Below are 21254 nucleotides of genomic sequence, written 5' to 3'. Positions count from 1 at the left end.
GTTCCATCTGCCTACTTTTCTGCGCGCGGGATACAGCGTGAAGCTGAAAAAAAATCAACGCGAGAAAATAAAAATGAAACAAAATAACAAAAATTGTTAGCAATTAGATTAGAAGCTTCAAATTAGTTCAGTGAGAATGTTATCAAACTTTCACTTTACCTGGATAAAGTTAATATAATTAATTTTAATGAAAACAACCTTTCTGTCTCACTGCGCGCGAGGAGATCACTTCTGAACGCGTCTCCGTCAATGTGGTGATTTAAGGGTAGATCTACTTCTATTGTATTCTGCTATAGTATTAATAAGGATGTGAGAGACTCTGGTCTTGGTTTTCTTTTTTCAGTTTTTTTTAGGAGGGCAGGTAGAGGGAGACACTCCCACTCTCTACTTTCCGCCCAACCCTGGAGATATCGCGTGTTGAGTGGTGGAAACAACGCTGTACTTTGAAGAAATTAAAATATTTAATTTTTCCGAGTGGGAATCGAACCCACAGTTTGTCGCGTTACATTCGCACGCCTGTGCCGCTGGACCCGACTAGCCCCAAATTATTATGAATGGTATAAAACCAGCAAACATAATAATAATAATAATAATAAGCCTTTTATTTCACATATCACTTTTTTACAAATATTGTTAGTTAGATATTAGTAGTAAAAAGTAAATAATTAAATATCTTAGTAGTAAGTAAATTAGTTTGTTAGTTATTAATATTAATGTTAGATCTTGTTTTGGTGATATGGATCCCATTTTCTTGAGTATAGGCCTCCTCCATTTCGCTCCACAATTTTCTGTTTTTCCCCAGAGTCATCCAATTTTTTCCAGCAGTTTTTGCTATACCGTCAGCCCACCGGCTAATTGGTCTACCAACATATCTTTTCCCAACTGGGCCCTTCCATCGTGTTGTTTGAATTGTCCATCTATTATCAATGTAACGTGATATGTGCCCAGCCCACCGCCATTTTAATATTAGGGCTTGGGTGAATGCATCCAATATATTTGTTTTTTGTCTTATCTTATGATTGTTAACTTTTTGTGTTTTTCTGACTTTCAATATATTTCTCTCCATTTTTCGCTGCGTTACGTTAATTTTTTGTTTTATTGTGTTTGTATAATTCCAGGTTTGACATCCATATAAAAGAGTGGGTGAGATGCAAGTGTCCATGATAGTTTTTTTCATATTCATACTAAATTTACCTTTTAAAAAATCTTTAAGTGTCCAAAACTTTTTCCAAGCTAATTTAATTCTTCTTTCTATTTCTTCTTCATTACTTGTTTTTCTAAACGATATTTGTTTTCCTAAGTAAATATAGTTATCTACATATTCTATGTCAATTCCATCTATTGTAATATCTCTCTTAAAGCTGTTTGTCATTATTTTCGTTTTACAAGGGTTCATTTCCAAACCAACTTTGTGACTTTCTTGATTTAGAGTGTTTATCATTGTTTCTAATTCATTAGGTTGTTCAGATAATAAAACAATGTCATCAGCAAACCTAAGGTGGCTCATATACTTTCCGTCTATATCGATTCCCCCTTGTCCCCAGGTTATTCTTCTAAATACATATTCTAAAACAGAAATAAAAAGCTTTGGCGATAGTGGATCGCCCTGTCTCACCCCTCTTTGAATTTCTATCTGATTTCCCCTGTTTTCTAATTTCACTTTACTTGTGCTGTTTCTATATATGTTTTTTATTATATTTATATATGTTTTACAAACGTTGGACATTTCTAGTGCCTTCCAAATTGAACTGTGGCTAATGCTGTCAAACGCCTTAGTATAGTCAATAAAAGCTATGTATAGGCTTCTATTAAATTCTCTATACTTTTCTATCAATTGTTCCAATGCTTGTATGTGATCAATTGTGCTGAATCCCGAGCGAAAACCGGCTTGTTCTATAGGTTGTTGTATGTCAATATCGTGGGTTATGCGTTTTAATAGAATTGATGTAAAAAGTTTATACATAGTTGCAAGCAGACTGATGGGCCTGTAATTTACTATATCCAGTGGGTTCCCTTTTTTGTACAATAAAATAATGTCCGATGTACACCATTGCTTTGGGATGGATTCTGTGTTAAGTATCAGATTGAATAGTAGAGTAAGATGAGGTATCAGGATAGTGGCACCCAATTTTAAAGCCTCATTTGTTATACCATCAGGCCCAGGACTTCTTTCTGGTTTTAAGTGTTTAATGTTATCGTAAACCTCTTTCATACTGATTGGTTCAATCGTTATATTGGATGTCATCTCATATTGTATCTTTCCTTCCACTAGTTTGTCATCACCCCTTCTTCTATATAGTTCTTTGTAAAATGTTGTCGCAAGGTTTGTCACGTCTTTCCTCGTTCTTGTTTCTTTTGAATTATGTTTGAGTTTTAGTATCCAGGGTTTCTGCATATTCAATTCTTTTACAGCTCTTTTTGTACTTCTATAATTGTTTAAATTTTTTGTAATTACATTGTGCCTGTGCTTGGCGTAGTCTTTTCTAATTGATTTATTTGTGTCTTTAAATAGTACTGTAAGTTTATTTCTTGTGTTTTTGTCTTTGTTATTAATTAAAATTAGTTCAGTGCGTTGTTTTATAAGTTCTTTCGTACTTCTGCTAAAAATAGAATTTTCTTTAACATTTCTCTTCGCGTTTTTCTTTTTTAAACTATTTAATATTATTCCTTCAAGCAAATTATAGTACATTTGTACATCGTTTTGGTTCATTGTTAGGTTTTCAATGCTAATTTTCAATTGATTAGTGTAACTTTCTATTTCTTCTGACGATTTTAACTTACTAAATGTGGGTCTGAAAGTCGTCCTGATTTTTTTTGGCGTATTTAAAATTACTGTTGCCCTCACTAGCCTATGATCAGAAGCAAAATTTATCCTATTTAGGACTTCTATGTTTGTAATGGACTTTGGTTTGTTTGTCATTATGAAATCTATCTCATTTTTAATTTTTTGATTAGGAGAAATCCAGGTCCATCTTCTATTAGCTTTCTTTTTGAAAAACGTATTCATAATTGCTAATTTGTATTCAAAGGCATATTCTATTAATTTTTCGCCCCTTTCATTTCGTTCGCCGTAACCGTATTTACCCATTATCAGATCTTCTTCTTCTTTTCTTCTTCCAGCAAACATACCAACCAAAAATTTATTAACGGTTATAAACAACATTGTTTGTACATAAATATAAACTATGTCTCGCATAAACATTGGTCAAAGGCAAACTAATATAGAATGTCTAATGTAATTACCGTGTTTATACCAACTTTACTAAGCTTTGGACAAACTTCACTTTGTGGCCATATTTGAAATGAAAAGGCAGAGGGGGCAAACCTAGGTTAGGTTTCTAGGTTAAATAATAATTCAGACAATTTTTAAACAATATGAAATCTTTCAACATTGTTTTAATATAACGACTTTATAGAGAACTAGTTTTTTTAAACTTACCTCTAGCATATAAAACATGTAGAATACATTCTACCACAACACAACTTTAAAATTATATTCAAATGAGCAAGCGGTCGAAGCCGCGGGTAAAATGACATAAGGTTACAAGGAGCCTACGCTGTCTTACAGGTTCCTATCTCAAGATCTACTCACGCCAAGTTTCTCTTATCAAATTACTCAAACCATTCCTCATACTAGCAAACATCTAACAATCTGGAACAGGAAGCAATTGGACCAAAATAAACTGGAATTACTTGTCACTATTTCGTATACGTATCGCACGTATGGTAGGTACTGGTTAAGGGACGCCCGAATAAGCCTGATCCTAATTTTCCGCTATTTTCACTGTGATACATTATGACGTGTCAAATGCTTGCGGGGTACGCTCGGAATACGGTACGCAGGGAATTCAGTGTTAACACACTCCGTTCCTCAGTTTCCTCTGATTTTCCGAGGCATTTTGTATTCAGGACGAAAGTCAACGCCGCGCTTGGTCTTGTTCAGTAATACATTCCCGTGATTGCATTTCCCCGATTGGGAATCGTATCTAAAACCGTCACGCTTACAGTCACGCCTTTGGGCCACTGGGCCACGACGTCCTAACATATTTGTTAAAATAAAATAATTAAAGTAAAAATTTTATTAAGAAAAGAAGCGTGGCAAAAATATATAATTATTACTTCAGTTGATTAGATCGTTTCTTAATAACTTATTAATTTTCTTTAAGTCAACAAATTGGCTCAAATTAATTAAAAAGTAAGCAAATTACCAAACGCGGCCGTAGAAATGCAAATATCACAGTAATTACGATTCTTTGTGGAGTGAGTGCGAGCGAACGAAACAAATACGATGGGAACAAGCTTTGACGAATCAGGGTCCCACCCCTTAACCCCAGGGGTTTAGAATTTATAAGGAGTTCCGGTTTATGTACGTAACACATATAAATTCTTCTTGTTTAGCTTCTCGCTGTATTTCTCACACAGCAGGGTAGACAGAACCTAGTGGTTAATTATATAATTATTTCTCATCTCATCAGAGATTGAAGTCACAGCTATCTCAATCACTGTGTAACTGCTGCTTTTTATTTGTCAACGAAAGCTGGACTATTACAGTTCTTCATCAGATATTCCAGATCTTTAATTTTTATATGTTAATATAGTTTTCTAATAACACATTTCATTAAATGAAACTTCTTGGTTTAAGTACAATAATATTGCCAATATATTAGATTTAAGTACATTTTTACGGTCTTTAGCTAATAATATCGGGTTGTGCTCATAAAAGGATATCGCTTATTGATATTACAAAATACTACCAATACATGCCTATTATAGTCCTTGTCATGTTTGTAAAAGAAAGAAGCACACTGCATCTTCTATTATATATACTTCTATAAGAAGGAACGTAAAATCCCAGGGTCAGGAAGGCATCTAGTGTTAAGACACTCCATTACCCACTTTTAGGCACTTTCAAGCACTTTTAGATTTTTTCGAGGCATTGCGTATTGAGTGGCGGAACTCAACGCCGGTTATAGCCTCGGTACCAGAGCAAAGAAATGAAGATATACATTTAAATAAATATTTCTATATTTTATGTTCTATTTTCTAATATTTCTTCGAGTGGGATCGAACCCACAACCAGTCGCGTTTACACTCACATTTGTACTCCTGTGCCACGACTGGCCCCAATTAAGAATATAATTATAGAATAAAATTGTTATATCAAAAAGTTTCTTATAACAGTTATCCATGTACAGGCAAAGCCAGTTTCCTGACTAAAACCGCAAGGAATGCGGCTATGCATATAATACTTAGGAATCCACAGATATGGTTGGGACCCTTACATTATATGGAATATTTAAAGCATTTGACCTATATTACAGCCCATTTGCCTGTTATCGGCGAATATTAAAGTAAAGGCCGCCCTTTGTACTAGCCTTCCGGATTCGGTTAATGTACGAACACTGGTGGACGTTGCTATCATTAAGAGTTGATGAAGAAATGTAAATGCTATAGTAGATCAGTTTATAGGAATCAAAGAAATTGTAGTTCGTTTTCTGTGATTCTCGGGTTCAAATGAGGTTCAAGATCGGGTGGTCTTTTGGACGGTTAGGGTGGAGATATAGGTCCATCACGCAGAGAATTTAGCGAATTTAGAGAATATAAAAATATTCTACTGTGATGCATTAGCCGGAATCCATCTCTGAGTAACCACAGAAAATGCCCAGAAATGTTTATTGGATAATGCGTATGAAGTATAGAAAATATGAAAAACTAAATGTTATTAATCCTGATTTTTTTTCTAGGTATACGCCTAACACCAGTAAGTACTCGATTTCCTTAGATTTCATTTTCATTTCAGATTTCAGGTGGATAAAAAAATATTTTATTTTTTGTATATAAATATTAAAATATTTTATATTTTGTCAACGCTTGTAAATATAAAATTAGAAACATTTCGCTTTATTATAAGTATACATATATTACTTTTCGTATCACATTATAGGCGGGTAATTACGTTCTTTCATGTGAAGTTGTCAGTCCCAAGAAAATCAATTAGGTGGATTAATTAACATTCATTTCATAGAAATTGATATTTTAACTAGTATTACAAAACTGCTTTGCTTCAATGTATCTTAATGCGAGTACAATTATTGTTTAAATATTGGATATATTTGGTGAAGGTTTTCGATTCTCAACGATGCAACGTGTTCTATAGCATTACAAGATTTTCTTACATTCGTAGGTAAAGTTAATGAAAACGTGATAAAAATAATAAACTTAAACTTATTTCTTTTATTTAAATATTATATATAGATATTATATAATATTTAAATAAAAGTTTTATTATTTTCTATTTTTACTATAAATGATTTTATTTTTAATTTGCAATGCCTCAAAGACTCTGCGGAAATTGGAAAATAGATGTGTCTTCACCAGAACAGTGTGGAACTGCTTGCTGCAGCTAAAAAGAATAAGAAAAGTCTATATTATTTTATATAATCTTTATTATAACTGTTTGCTTCATATTCCTCCTGAAAATTAATACATTCCCGCGTAATTGATACTTTTCATTATGAATACTCCAAAAAGGTTTATTTTAAACACATTGCCTACTGACTATTGATTCACATTCAATTTCAATGATCTCAGATTTCAAAGGTCGTGTGCGTCAAAAGATTCATTATTACAAATTCCAATATCGAAATTCTATAATTCAAGGAAAGTGTTTAAAGGTCGACTAAGAGTATATATTTCATATGAAATATATAGTATTATTCAAATTCATGTATTTATTACACGAGGGCGTCGTCGTCTCGCAGTAGAACAGCATTAGACTCTCAATATGATGATTGTCAGGTTGCAGTGTGCCTTAGGGGAAATATTTTACTTCCATTGCCATATGGGATAACGCGTTAGGGCGGTATGTGGTGAAAATCAACAGCATTTTAAAATAGAAAGGGGAATTATGAAAATAGTATGAAATATTCTAACACTTGCCTTTTAAATATCCCATTCTTTTCCTCTATTCCTTTTCAATATGAGATATGAGTGAAAATAAAAGGATAGAGATATATCATGCATGCATGTAAAAGGACATGTTAGGTACATGTAGGCGGAGTAGAAAGCAGCCAGACCTTCGTTGTATTATAAAACTTGTAAGCCTCTCTGCGCATACACCCAACCTCGGTAAGTACTATCAGGGAAAATAAAGTTTGGATGGTAGTAACTTTAAGACTATATTTAAAAAAATACATTAACGAAAAATAATAATTCAAATATTAATAAAAAAATTTAAACAAACATTAACACTAAACGGGCTTTTGTTTATATTTACAACGATTCCGTTCGCGTAATAAAGTTTTCAAATTAGCCATCTTCAGTCAATATTGCTGGAGTTGTATAAGATTAATCTATTTCTCTATTAAATAAGTAAAATATCTTTGAGAAACTTTAGTTATGAAATACTCAAATCGGCTATCGAAGTGGCTATTATTAACCGAATACTATGAAACTGAATATAGGAGTATTTAGGTTTAAATAAAGATATTATTATTATTATTATTATATATTATACGATACAGTACGATGTGGAAAAAGATTTAAAATGTAATTTCTCGAGTCATCTCAAAAAAAAAACTTTAAATCTATTTAAAAAATATATACATTCCGTTCTATTCCAATAAGGGAGACCAAAAGGAAATAGAAGACATTCATAAATTTTTATCACCCCCAAGTACAATATAGTCTGTGGGGAATCACTATAAACCTCTATACATTCCGCTTCCAACGCAACCTTCCTATAAAATACATGTTCAAGGGTAAAAACGAACCAATTTAGAAAACCCATTTCATAATATAAAAAAATCTATTTACTAAGATTAAGGACAATATCATAATTTTTATATGTTATTAATTTTTAACTTTCACGCTGTATCCCGTACACAGCAGGGTAGGCAGAGGGAGGACTCCGTTCCCCACTTTCTGCCGAATTCTGGAGGCATTGCGTGTTGAGTGGCAGAACTCAACACTCGACACCAGAGCGAAGAAATGGAAATATAAACGTAAATAAATATTTCACTTCCTCGGGTGGGAATCGAACTCACAACCGTCGCGTTACAGTCACACCCTTGTGCCGCTGCGCCACGACGGCCTCGACTATCGTAATTCATTACAAATTGTTTTCTTCACATGGTACATTTTAAGAAGGAGTTCCCTTAATAAGTTAAATTACTAATAAATATAGTGTATAGAAATACATAAAAACATAGAAAAACATAAAATATAATCGGAATTCGCGTTATATTTGAATAAACAATGTTTATTGATGTTTGTGAGTTTAATGTCCGACATTGTTGATTCAGCCCTTTGGATTATTTCCGTTTCCCATAAAAACGATATAGCATAGCTGTAGCTTTATTTATTATTGTTTTGTTTGTGCTAGTTTATTTAGTTTATTTTTATTTCTTCTTCGATTGTAGAGTGAAGATAAAGGAATTTTCTAAATAACATTATAAATACGTTTTTTTAAAAGCTCTTGTTATATATAACCTATATTTTTTTTTATAATAATAATGTACTGTTAAAACGGAACGGAAATTACTTAATTAACTTACTAGCGTCGGCTACTCTGTTGAAAAATAAACAAACGAAACAATAAACAAAAAAAAAACAATCTTACCTTAAGCTAGAAAGGATTTTTGAGAGTGAAGGAGATGAATGTTTAAAATATCTTCGTTTTCCAATACAGACATGTAATTTAATATGTCCCATGTTATATGTCCCATGTTATATGTTTAATATTTTTCCAGTTTCGATGCTATTACATACTACTATAATATATTAATTCCCAATGCTATACTAATAAAACAACAACGAATAAAATCCCTTCATTGAGATAGAGTACAATAAACAAGACATTGTTTTGATTTACATCGTAAAAGAAAATGGTATAGATCGCACTTTGCTTGTTCTTCAAAGAACATCTGGCTTCAGAGAAGGAGTTTGATCAAAGTATTGAAAAAACAGAATATAAACGTATACGTAAACAAACTGTATGAACAAGCCGGCCATGTGCTTTGGCGATAGTGCCATCATCATTTCAGTTAAATTTCAGTTAAATTCTAATACTGGTTCCGGAAAATGGGATCTTTATAAATTTTTCCTCAATTTCCCGATATAAATAGGTTAAAACGGCACCAGCGTGTTACTGTAAATGCAACAGATAGTGGGTTCGATTCCCACTTGAGGAAATATTTAATCTACTGACTTGCGAAGTAATATATTGTTATAATTTACGAGTAGGTGGCAACGGCAGCTGCTGCGATGATACTACATCGCTTAAATATAAGCTGTATGGAAATGTATTCTTTAATATCTATTTTTTGCTGAATTTGTCTAGAAGGTAAATAAAAATAATAATTTTAAGCTTACACAAGAATAGTTTAGTGCTTTTAAGCTATACGTATCAAGTATAAATAATTAATTACTAAATTGTTTTTGATAATTTAAATTAGGTTTACGAAGTATTTCGTATATATCAGTGTAGACAAAGAAAACCTAGTGTTAACTTCATTCAGAGCGAAGAAATGAAAATGACTCATTTATCTGAGTGGGAATCGAACCCACTACCATCACGTCTATAGTTACAGGCTGAACCTCAATATCTATATATATAAAAGGACTTGTCCTAACTGACTGAGGTAAGACGTACGCACAGCCGTAACCGCTGTGCGTAGAAACGTGAAATTTGGACAGATGCTTACTTTCGTAATCTGGACATCCACTAAGAAGGGATTTTGAAAAATTTTAACCCTAAAGGGGTGAAATAGGGGTTCAAAGTTTGTATGGAAAAAAATTTAAATCGGCACCAATTTTTATAAAATTTGAAATTTAGATTTTTAAAAGTATTTAATTAAATACGTATTTCATCGTTTTTGAGAATTTTACCCCCTAAGGGTGCAAATAAGGGGTTGAAAGTTTGTATGAAAAAATTCTTAAATCGCCACTGATTTTTATAAAATTTGATATTTAGACTCTTAAAAATATTTCATTAAACATGTGTTTCATGGTTTTCTAGAATTCACCCCCTAAGGGTGCAAATAAGGGGTTGAAAGTTTGTATGGAAAAATCTTTAAATCGCCACCGATTTTTATAAAATTTGAAATTTAGACTCTTAAAAATATTTCATTGAACACATGTTTCATGGGTTATTAGAATTCACCCCCTAAATACGCAAGCGAAGCTGCGCGCTTCCCCTAGTATTATTATAAATATAAAACCACCATAACAAATTTACAGCTACTAATGACATTACTAAAAAGCCCATATCTTAAATCCAATAAACCACCAAATCGTTTTAAGAAACCCGTAATATCTAAAGAGGCACCGCATTAGTATTTTATGTGCCAATAATGGGAACGATATCTATAATAGAGCAAGTCACACCATAAGATTGGGTCAAACAGTTTCGTTATCAGCTATATCCAATTTTAGGGGACGTAAAATCCCCATCACAAAGAACACTCGAGAACCCTTGTGATGTTGGAATGAGTATATAGTGGCAAGGTTTATAGTAATTTTTTGTAGTGGAAAATAGAAAGTAATATCAACATTTTTGGGAAATAAAAATTCTGTTTCATTTTTTATTAATTTAAAATTATGTTAACATTGACATAATTAGTAACATTTTCACTACAAATGCGATTACTGTGGGTTCGATGCCCATTCGGCACAATGAATTATTTTGATTTTCCCTCACTGATAATTCCAAGTGCGACGTAGTGTTCCGCCACTCAAGATAGAATAAAATATTACATTTACTTTAAATTTGTCTACTTTAAATTGTGAGAGAAATAAATTTGAAAAAATACGTACAAGAATATCTATTTTTCTAAACGCAATCTTCTCCAAGTGCTTTTATTGTGCGATGCGTGGGCTAGATTGTACACAAAACCTCAAAAGTTATTCTTAACGTAGATGTATACAAATAGTTTCACATAATTATTAAAATATATAAATAGATATTAAGAAATAATACAAATTTTATCTTTAAACATATATTATTTTTCTTTTTTTCTCAAGAAAGGTAAAATATTAAAAAGAACGAAAAATGCAAAGAAAAATCTTAATATATGATTCTTAGCCGATGTATATACATACATATATCTTATACCTATGCTACAATATCAAAAGTAAAACCCAAAAATGAACTGCCAATATTACCCACTGATGCGGAGGAAAAGGCAAATATTTGTGGCCTTATATTATTTGATTATTCAAATATACCTTCAAAGCACATGGCCAGCGGGAGCCGGGACTCGAGCACCATCCTTATAGGTCCTGAGCCAGCCGTTAAGTCGGAGAAGTTCAGGTACCTTGGATCCGTTATGCACGAGTCTGGAGGCATCGATCACGATGTCCAAGGGCGGATAAGCGCTGCCTGGGCCAAATGGCGGGAGGTCACTGGTGTGGTCTGCGACCGCAGAATACCGCCCAAGCTCAAGGGGCTGATATACAAGAGCATCATCCGACCGGTTCTTTTATACGGCAGCGAATGTTGGTCGGCACTATCTCGGCACACTCAGGAGCTTCACGTCACGGAAATGAAGATGCTGAGGTGGATGTGCGGCGTAACGCGGTCTGACCGCATACGCAACACATTCATTCGAGGTAGTCTTGGGGTTCGTGACGTAGCGGATAAGCTCCAAGAGCGTCGTCTGAGATGGTTTGGCCACGTTACGCGCCGGCCTAAGAACTATGTCGGATGCAGGTGCTTTGCTATATCAGTTCCTGGAGTGACACCTCCTGGACGCCCAAGGAAGCGCTGGCTGGATGTCGTGATGCAGGACATGAGAGCCAATGGTCTAACCACCGAGGACGCAAAAGACCGTGCAAAGTGGAGTATGTTGAGTAGGAGGGCAGACCCTGGCAATAGCCGGGATTAATGCCAGGAGGAAGTACCTTCAAAGCAAGCAAGATGCACTCTCGAGAACCTTTTAGTGTGACAGGATTGGAATCGTCGATAGCAGCTGAAAGCTATAGCGTTAATACCTTTATTTTTTTCTATCCACATTTATTCTATACCTAGTTGTGGGTTCGCTTCTCGCTCGAGGGAATTAAATATTTAATTTATCTTTCATTTAATCATGCTCTGATAACGAGGCATAGCGGAACGTTGAGTTCGGCCACTAAACACGCAATGCCTCGAGAAGAGGAAAATGGGGAACGGAAGTGCCCTAATGGAAATTTAGTGTCTTAACACTAGATTCCCAGGTTCCCTCTGCTTACCCTGTAATATGCGGGATATAAAGTGATAGAAAGTAAAAAAAAACTATCGCGTACTATTAGAAATTTTCCCACTATAGCATAATTATTTTATGTCTAAATTGTATGACAAACAATAGATGATCCCAGTTTCTTTATATAATAGGACATGTTAATTTTATTAATTATCAAAAACCTGAGTTTGCCGGCACTCCTCGGTCCACGTGACAGGTGCGTAATTGTTTGGCCATTAGCGCGATTAAGTGTTTTAGCGATACACTGTTTATAATATGTTGTAAGTAGTTTTTGTGTTTTTTTTTGAGGCCGTAACGCGACGGTCGTGGGTTCGATTCCCTCGTTTATATTTCCATTTCTTCGCTCTGGTGTCGAGGCAAAGCGCGGCGTTGAGTTCTGCCACTCAACACGCAACGCCTCCAGAATTCGGCGGAAAGTGGGGTACGGAATGTCTTAATACTAGGTTCCCTCTGCCTACTCTGCTGTGTGCGGGATACAGCGTGAAGCAGATTTATTTTTTATTTTTGTTTAATTTCGTGTTTTTTGAATTAATTAATCTCAGATGTTATAGCGTTTTAGATAGAAGGTTTTTATATATTTTTACGGTTTTAAGATTGAAGTGAAGAATCGCTGGAGCCTTTTTATTAAAATGTAACTATCTAAGAAACGATTTTTCTTTCGATGTTATTTCCAAGATGTCTATGCTATTACTTTTAAGCTATTGTATGGCCCATTGAACTATATTGAAATAAAACCCGGGCACAGGCCTAAAAGTAGGACTGTATTTGGCAATGTTCTTCAAGAATCCAAAAAATCACAAATTCCCAAATAACTGCTGCCACAGAAAATCGCTGAACATACATGGGGGTAGAAGGATAAGTAATGAGGTCTCTTATCCGAACTCCATCGTTGAATCCATCCATCGAGTAACACCCTGTATAATACTTATTTAGTTATTCTTTAAAACTATTTCTTGCTTAAAAAAAAACAACAAAAATTTTTGAATACGTTTAAATTGCAAATTTTATTTTATTTTATACTAGCGACCCCCTTGCGGCTTCGCCCGCTTTTACTACTGGATTATTCATATAATGTATGTTTGCAAAGCACTTAATATAATGTGAAAATTAATTAAACCCTAATGCAACCCGCATTTTCGTAGTTTCAATAAGGATTTTCCAATTGTTCTACACAGCAAGGATTTTTTAGTAGGTACCGTAATTTTAAATCTGTGCTACTAATCTTTTCAAGTACTTATTAAAATATATTTAAATGACTATTTTTAGATAGTTAAATGACTATTTTTAAACGGAAGAAATTATAAACAAAAGCCTACCTACTAATAACTACTACAAAAAATATATCGCGCTGAAATAATACATTCAACTCTAATTATCCAATACGTGCAAACGCATCTAAATCTTCGTTGCTATAAAGGCAGGCGGGTTTTTTTTTTGCTTGTGGTTAATGCTGAAGAGGGTATTCTGTCCCTGATGAAAAGCAAGCACTACGTTGCTGCCTGTGAGGAAAATTAAATAGAATGCATCGGCCAGGAATCAAACACGGGCCGCCCGCGTGGCAGTCGAGCATTCTACCACTGAACCACCGATGCGTGTAAGGCAGGCGGGCGCGGCGGACGCATGGCGAGTGGCGAGCCGTTTCGCAGCAAGGATTTTTTGATATTGTAACAACTTCTAAAGTACTTATTAAAATGAAAAACAGTAAAGACAGTTTTGATCTACATTAAATGGCCAACGTAACTAATATACTTATTTATATGCTGAGAGTAAGGGATAAGTAAAACTTGAGTCGATACTGCTGAAGTGTCAACGACGTGATGTGTCAACAATTAAATGCGTTTTTCTCTTAAACTATTCGCAATTTCGAAATTGTGTAAAACGCAAATTTTATCTTCGTTTAACGTAGAAAATTAATAAAGTATTTTAAAGGATAAGGATTAATACCATTATGGAAAAATATCCCTCACAATAAAAAATATATTGAAATTATTATTTTTAGACAGAAACATGACCACTACACGTTATTCTTAAAAGATACGAATATGCTCTCGCGGACTTTTTTGTAGATCTTATTAAGAGGAACAATACTCCAGTACATTTTTTTCATGTAGTACTTACCATTAAAGCAGCGCATGCGCGAAAGTGTCTCAGCGGGTAGGACTTTATTCATATTTTTCGTATTTATGTTAATTTATATAAGAATGTACAAATAATAAACTATATATAAACCTTCTACGAAAAATACTCGACCTAATGGTGAAAACCGCAATAAAATCCGTTGGGTGGTTTAGAAGAAGAAGAGTTAGAAACAACAGACAGACACGAAAAGCGACTTTGTTTTATAAGATATAGGATACTTTGGATTGCGCGTATTCGAAAATTTTCAAGATGCAATGAATCGTAAAATCAACATAGTTCTCTTTGTATTTAATTCACTTTGAAGTGTATTTATAGTTTTCCCTAAAGGCTATCACATTAGCTTCTATTCATCGCTCGTTCGTTTGCTATTGAAAAAAACTCTTTTAAAGCCAGTAGTACTAAATTTTTATTTAAAATATTTGTTTATATAGTTTATCCATGTCACTTTTCAATACTCTGCACGCAATGTCTTGAAAAAATCGGTGGAAAATGGAGAACAGAGTGTCTTAACACTAAGTTAATCAATCAATAATTTCTTATTTAGGGCAAAAAGACTACCACAGGTGGTTGTGCCCCGATAGCACTAGAGTGCGAATGTAAACACGACAGTTGTGGATTCTATTTATCGTTAAAAGAATAGTGAAATGAAAATATTAAATATTTCATTTTGCCTAGTGGTATTTGAACTTACAACTGTCGCACAATCATACCACTGCACCACGACGGCTAATACTAGGGGCAAAAAATAACACAGATTAAGCATTAATATTGCTTGGCAAAATAAGAAAATTTAGTATGTAAGATTTTTCGATTAAACAGCAGGTTTTACTAAAATTACTATGTTTAAATCAAGATATCGAAAAATTGTACGACATACATGAATAAGCATTTAATATAATACGTAGTTACACCTTTTATTTCTGTAAATTTTTCCACAACGTTTTATCGAATTGTCATGTATATTTTTAAAATATATATTTTTTAACTTTTCCAGGCAGATGGCGGAACTTAATGCTGCGTTTTACCTCGACATCATCAAAGAAATGAATGGGATTTGAACTCACAACCTGTCGCGGTTACAGTCACACTCTTGTGCTCCTGTGCCATGACTGGCCTTTTACCTCTAACTACTAATTCGAATTGAAAAAAAAAAATTTTCGTATTGGGTAGTCCATGTACCGAGGAAAGCTCTAGACTATATATATACGAGTATATCACATTTATCACTTCAATGTATCTCACTGTTATACGATAGGTACCGGTAAAATATATATAAGTATAATATAAATTCAATTCAATTATACAGGATGTTTTTGGCACCACCACTTTAAATGAAACCACAGTTTTAACTACTCTATAAAAGGCTAATTAATACAATTTTTTTTCCCAATAATGAAATATCATTTTTTTAAACAAAACAAATAATAAAATTATCGTTGTGAAATAAAACACCCGTAAAAGGAGCGATGACGCTTCCACCCTATATACAAAAAGTTACTTGAACAAAAGATACTGGTTCAAGCAGTAAGTCTTCCACTCTCAGTGAAAACAAAAACATTATCTCAAAGCTTATTACTATTTGAAACGTTTACTCTAAAAATTAGGAGAGCTAAAAGAATTAACTCCACCAGCCGCTCCACGGAATGTGGCAACGGTACCATAAAATTTAATTAACATTTCGTTTTGTTTGTTATTTCCGTTCTTTGACTTTATTTTTTTTTGTGTGTATGTGTTACATCACTATTATATATGTTTTAAGAAAATATAGTAAACGAAAACTGGTTGAAATTTCCGGTTATGTTTATAAGGAAAATATAAAATAAGCGATAAAGGTTGTGATTTATGAGTCTTTTACTAGATAGTCTTTGAGAAACACTGGTTTAGTTACTGGTAATTGGGTTAATTTTAGTATTAAAGTCTCATAATACGAATGTATCGTATTGTTAGAAATCGGTATTTTTTTTAAAACCACATAAAAATACTTATCGTCTATGTGTTTTAAAATTATTTTAATAGAGCCTTTACGTAATTGGATATACTTCATATGAGTTTCCTTACAATAAGGCCCGTTGGCCCGTAACTGCCTCAATTGACTTTTTTTTCGTACTTGAAGTTAATGTTGTTTGCCCTACAGATTTTTACAGCGGCACTGGTGGATAGGGAAGAGGGTACCCTGAAAAATTTACGAGCACTACATGAATGCTTGAGAGGATGTTCTCCTGATTAACTCTTCTTAATATAAGATTTTCTCTGCCTGCGGTGCTATGTGAAAAAAAATACACGAAAATGGGAAATAGAAGTGTCTTAACGGGGAACGGAGTGCCTTAACACTAAATTCCCTGGTGTCTGCTGCCTACCCTTTTATTTGCAGAATATATGCTAAAAAATATGAAAGGAGCTAACCACCAATCGATTTTACTTTAAAGCTGGCAGGTTTTTTCTAGCTAAATATGGTTAGGTTAGGTTAGGTTAGACACCAGTTAGTTATGACACCATCCTAAAATGCATAGGGCGGAGCCTAAAAGTTTATGACAAGACATTATCCAAGGCGAGTTGTTTATACAGAAAACCTAATTGAGCCATTATCGTTATAATGTGAAGTTTTGAAGATGGCCCAACTGAAAATGAAGGTGTAGGTGAAAGATAAAAGTAAATGTTGAACTTAATTTCATAATGTCTCACCCTGGCTAGCCAGATCAGTGAAACTTGTAAATAAATCTTCCCCACAGAGATTCCATTCCATCCCAGAGTCTTAGAAACACAAACCTAAAAGGCATTCTAACTGATCTACATTTTATGTGTATTTTATAATTTTACCTCAGCAAAAGTTATTTAATTTAATACTTCATTTCCGCTCTAAGCATCTCAACCAGATACGCCATTATCTTGAAGTATGAATTAAAAAGCAATTGACTTATATCCAACGGACATTGTTTACATCAATTTTAAATGTTCTTTGAAGTGCCGTGGTGCTTTTAAGATCCATTAAGAAAGGGAAAACGACTAAATTCCAACAATACAACTAGATTTTCCCGCTTCGTTACATCATAAAACTTGTATTTTGAATGGAATGTTCAGAGTTCTCAGTATAAAGCTGGCTACCGTCCGTGCAGGGCGGGCGAGCTGACGTGGATCGCGCGGGAAAGTTTTGACGGCATTTCGAAAGTGGAATTAACTTTTTTTTTAATTTTTTGTGCCTGTGGTTCTTGTGGTGTTGGAAAAGGTTGTGATAAGTTGTGAACTTTTTTGACTGACTGAATGGAATTTTGATTTTGGAGTGTGTGATTTATTTTTCATCTGCTGTGATTGTAAGTTTCTTTTAAAAATATTTTTTACCAATTGCATTAGATAATTAATTTAAGATTTTAATATAAGATAGATTTTTTAATAAATAATTGAATAAAAATTGTAGTTAACAAAGTGGTACGTTCATATTAAAAATCATGTTTTTGAAATGAAATAATAAGATTTTCTGCGGCGTTGAGCTCCTCTACTTAAAACAGTATGCCTGGAAAATTTGATGAAAAGTGGAAACAAACATTTCATTTTATTCACTTTTTCCTAATAATTTTAATATAATAGTAAAAGTTTTAATATAATAGTAATAGTTTTAAAGATTTTATGATATATCAATAACAGTTTAGAAAATAAGTATACCTAATAGCAAACTGATAATAGCAAAGCAATAACAACAATTTTCAGTTATAAATCATATTTTGTGGGTTAGCCTGAAAGGGAATTCTGTCTAAACAAATCTAATATACAAATAAATATTATTAGTGAAAATTGAGTTCTCAAAATAGCGTGTTAAAATTTATAGTAATTTATGAACTAATTATATACGGTTTATTTATTAAACTAAAGATGTTAATATTAAAAATATATGGTTTATTTATTATAACTAAAGATGTTAATATTTATTTGATTTTATTTGCTGTATCACTAATTCCTCCAGAAACTGGCGGAAATGGTTCACTGTCATCAACCTTTTCACACGTACCCTCCGGGTAGTCCTCATGCTTTTATTTCTTGAATGTCAACCCATATCTCTTCTTACCCCTTTTACTTCTCTTGTATTGTTTTGCGTACAATTGTTAAGCTCAGGTGAAGTAATAAATCTCTACAGATTTTAACAAAATGAAAATTTACAATGAAACAGAAATCCTAGAAGCTCATCCTCGAGCTGTGTATGTTAAGCCAGGAAAATAAATATTATTGAATTATGAACCATTTCTTAGTGTACAATATTAACAACGAAAGTGACACTTGTCAAAAACTCTCCTGCATTTTGGTGAAGATGATAAACGAAATTTATTATAATATTATAAATAAAAAATAGAATAATTAGTATCCTTTTTTTATATATTACCGATAAAGCGCAATATATAAATATATTGCAGTATTCAACTCCGACTCTCAAGCAATGTCTCAAAAATTAGGTGAAACCCGTTACCCTTTGGGTTCCCTTTGTAATGGAATAATTTATTCGCCCGAGTGGCATTTGAACTCACGAACGTCGCGCTTAATAATATTATATTATTTATTGTATAACATTTTAATATATATTCAAATTTTATTCTATTTTCGATATATTTTTTATCTTTATCGTTCAATCACGTTGTAACAGGCGAAGGGATTTGAATGAATTTCGGTACAAAGGAATAATGTATTCCGAATTATCGTAGATTAAGGTTACGTCTTTATTGTAGTGAGAAAATAATCAATATATCAATATTTCTTATTTAGTTCTCCGTAAATAACTATTATAGCATAGTGGCGTAGAATTTTAGTTAACGTGCGATTAGCGTAGGTTCGATAGCAACATTTAAAAATGGTTACCTTTATAAAAAGTTTTATTTTTAATTAATTTCCAACAAAATTGATATTAACATAAATAAACAAACAAGAAAGAAAAAAATAAGAAAGTAGGAAAAGGAAATGTCTCGGTAAAACGGTATGTCTTAATATACGTGAGAAAGAGCGTCGTGAAAAGTCGCGGTTAATATAAACAGAACAAAAGGTTAAGCTCTTATATAAAGCTTTTATGAATGTTGAATATGTAAAATTTATATTTTGATGTGTATGGTCTAAAATGCAATTTCGTTCTTCTATTTAGGGTTAGTTTCGCACTTTTCAATTTTAACAGTATAATTAATAACTATTTCTGCTTTTTAAAAGCTGATACTACCACGAAATACATAAATGTAAAAACTATCGTGACAAAAGTATATGACTGTAAACGCGAAAGGTTGGGGATTCGATTCTTTCTTGAAGAACTCGTAGTACTTTTACAAGACAATTATCTTCTTATTTATTCATACACTGACAACTAATTTAATTTCACTAAGTCAATGTAGACATTGGCGTTAAGTTCCGCCACTCAATACGCAATGTCCCAAAAATTGAGTAAAAAGTGAGAAGCGGAGTTCTTTAACACTAGATTCTCTCCGCCTATCCTATTTTATGGGAGATAGAGAGTGAAGCTATTTATTATGATAAATAAGTATACAATATTTGCTGAAGTACCAAGAAATTACTATTTTCTTTGGGCATTCTTTATTAAAATTTCCATTGCTACCGAATACTAGAATACATAAAAGTGCGATGATATTGGAATACATATGGTAATCTGGTGATAATAATAATATATTAAGATTTAATCTTAATAATAATTTTACTCACGTAAGGTTTATGTGACATGATTTTTCGTTTTCTATCTTTTTATAATGTAAAAAAATAATTGGAGAAATAAGAAATAATTGGAAAAACGTGTGGTGCAATCATGTGACTGTAAGCGAGGTGGTTGTGGGTTCTATTCCCACTCGAGATAATGAATTATTTAGTATTTTCATGCTCATGCTCTTGTAAAAACGTAAACTAGAGCTTTGAATCCCGCTACTTAACAAGCAAGCTTCAAAAAAGTGGTTGAAAGTGACGAAAGAAGTGTCTTAACACTAGGTTCTCTCTGTCTATTCTGTTAAATGGGGATGACTGTTCCTATAGTTGAAATTTATTTAATTTTAATCGAAGAGGGTAATATTAACACGAAATTCCTTTCCCTAGAAAATTGTAGACAAACATACATAAGCTGCCTTACGCTTTATAAGCCTAAATAGATCACCATAAAAAAAATATAATAGCCAATTCCAACATCACATGTACATACATGTTAAACAGATAACCTCTTTTCTTTGAAGTTAGATAAAAATAACTCCAGTGCCTACTGTGAAAGAAATCCCTCGAGATTATTGGCAAGCATACACGACTCACAATTTCTTGCCCGTCTAGATATATATTTTCGCACCCTTTTTATTTGTCTTGAAGTCGTGATAAATGGTTTAGTAAATATTGTATTTAGTATTCCATTTAATTCCATTTACATTTTAGAAAAAAATATTCGTAGTCTTGCCGAGGCTGGTGCGTAGATAGGTAAATTGGTGATAGTTTGAAGTTAAAACCTAATACGTGAAAGGGTTACATCAGCTTTATTAGGCGGGTTGTGGATTCGATTCCCACTCGATAAAATCAAATATTTAATATTTTCACTTTTTCGCTCTGGTAACAAGGTAAGCGCAGCGTTGATTTCCGCCATTCAACGCATCTTCAAGGAGTCTTAATGGGAACGAAATATCTTAACACGAGATTCCCAGGTACCCTGTACCTACTCTACTAGGTACGGAATACGTTGTATTCCGAAGGGAATTATTGTATATAAAAAATATTCATTTTTGTGGTAAGATAAAGGCGACGCCTATTCTAGTGTCGCGGGATTAATAGTAACACTGAAAAAGAAACTGCTTTTGGCGCTATTCAAATAGGATATTCCCATTGACGATATTTTATCTTATGTAAAGATAACGTATAACTTATGAAATA

General features: G+C 33.1%; 1 long non-coding RNA gene across 1 annotated transcript in view; it reads left to right on the top strand.

The window, feature by feature from the left end:
• LOC146539170 (uncharacterized) overlaps positions 1 to 21254 on the top strand; it is a 112823-nt gene that overhangs the window by 37109 nt on the left and 54460 nt on the right. The gene's annotated exons all lie outside the window — the stretch shown is intronic.

The sequence above is a fragment of the Heliconius melpomene genome, chromosome 5 (assembly GCF_056956725.1).
Source record: "Heliconius melpomene rosina isolate 202511_hmr_F chromosome 5, ASM5695672v1, whole genome shotgun sequence".
Taxonomy (NCBI): Eukaryota; Metazoa; Arthropoda; class Insecta; order Lepidoptera; family Nymphalidae; genus Heliconius; species Heliconius melpomene.
The sequence above is the reverse complement of the archived record's forward strand: the minus strand, read 5'-3'. Positions and strand labels throughout refer to the sequence as shown.